The sequence below is a fragment of the Citrus sinensis genome, chromosome 4 (genome assembly GCF_022201045.2).
Source record: "Citrus sinensis cultivar Valencia sweet orange chromosome 4, DVS_A1.0, whole genome shotgun sequence".
Classification (NCBI taxonomy): domain Eukaryota; kingdom Viridiplantae; phylum Streptophyta; class Magnoliopsida; order Sapindales; family Rutaceae; genus Citrus; species Citrus sinensis.
In genome coordinates this window covers 8,394,158-8,395,643 of record NC_068559.1, presented here as the reverse complement: position 1 = coordinate 8,395,643, position 1,486 = coordinate 8,394,158, and the positions used below count along the sequence as shown (strand labels likewise).

General features: G+C 36.9%; 1 non-coding gene across 1 annotated transcript; it reads right to left on the bottom strand.

Moving 5' to 3' along the window:
* Nucleotides 1-1,013: 1,013 nt before the first annotated feature.
* LOC127902022 (small nucleolar RNA Z247) lies at nt 1,014-1,150 on the bottom strand. Its single transcript, XR_008054427.1, has one exon. It is a non-coding gene; the product is annotated as a small nucleolar RNA Z247 (small nucleolar RNA).
* Between the last annotated feature and the right edge of the window lie 336 nt (nt 1,151-1,486).

The following is a 1,486-nucleotide window of genomic DNA, read 5'->3' as shown; positions in this document are numbered from 1 at the left end:
GTAAGCAGTTGGTTTTATTTTTGAATTCAGAACTAACACTTGAAAACATTGAAAGAGGAGTTAATGGCTCGGTTGACTCTATATTAGCAATATAACTTTGACCAGATGATGTGATAAGAGTTTTATTAGAAGAAACCAATAGCAATCTGTAGAGACTCTTTTCAGCCTTGCCCTGCAATATTACCACATTCTTCATCTTGTCCTTCACAAAACAAAATTTGTCAGTGAATTCAACCACTATATTATTATCTTTGGTAAGTCTGGATATGCTAATGAGGTTTTTGGTAATTTGTGGTACTAGGAGCATGTCATTAAGCTTAAGTGTTGATATGGCATCATCTCTATTTTTATGCATTTTCAAGACTACACTACCTAAGTGAGTTATGCTTAAACCAGCACCATTACCAACAATGAGCTTAGAAGTACCTGTAAAGCTTTCAGAAACATGTATATTATTCATGTCATTTGTCAGATGATGTGTAGCTCCACTGTCCAGGTACCAGTTTGCATCAGATGGTCCCTCTATGTTGGCCAAGTATGCAGCTTTTAGATTTCTATTTGGTGGTGGTCTGTATGCTCCAGAATTAATGAACTCTGTAAGCTTCCAGCAGATGTTTGCAGTATGTCTAGTCTTGAGGCATATTTGACAGGTTGGTTTAGAACCATTCCACTGAGGCTTGATCAGTCCAGATGGTCTGCCATTATATCCTCCATTACTAGCATTTGGATTCCAATTGCCTCCTCCACCTCTCTGATTATCACCTTGATAAGCCTTGTACTGAGAATCTCCATTACCAGCAAATCCATATCCAGATCCTCCATAATTGCCTTTGTAATGATTAGTTCCAAAACCTCTATTGTTTCCAGTATTGTATCCATAACCACCAAAGTGTTTACCACCAGACATGTTGCCTTTCTTAAATCCTCTATTTAGAACTAGATTAACTTCAAAATTCTGTTTCACATCTGTATCAGCAAGCATTTGAGCTTGTTGCTCGATCCTTGCTTCTTGAGTTAAAAGCATGGCATAAGCCTCATTAACATTCATCTTTCCAAAACCTACTTGTCCAGTGATATAAGTGGCTATAGAATTGTATTCAGGTCCCAAACTAGAGAGTATATGCAGAATTAAATCATCATTATTCAAAGCACTTCCTGCTGCAGCCATGTTATCAGCTATAGATTTCATTTTAATGAAGTAATCATTGATTTTCAAATTTTCTTTCCTAGTTGAGTTCATCATGTATCTCAGATGTAAAAGTCTAGATTTAGATTATGAGCCAAATTGTGTTTCAATGGCCTTCCATACCTTAACAGAAGTTTCCAGATTAAACACTAAGCTAATAATACCTTCACTCATTGATGAGAGCAGCCATCCAAGAAGTACTTGATCTTGTGATCTCCAAATTACAAACTCTGGATTCTCCACAAATCTGATATCATCACCAATCATTTGAGCAATGCGAGATGGAGGTGGAGTTGCTGA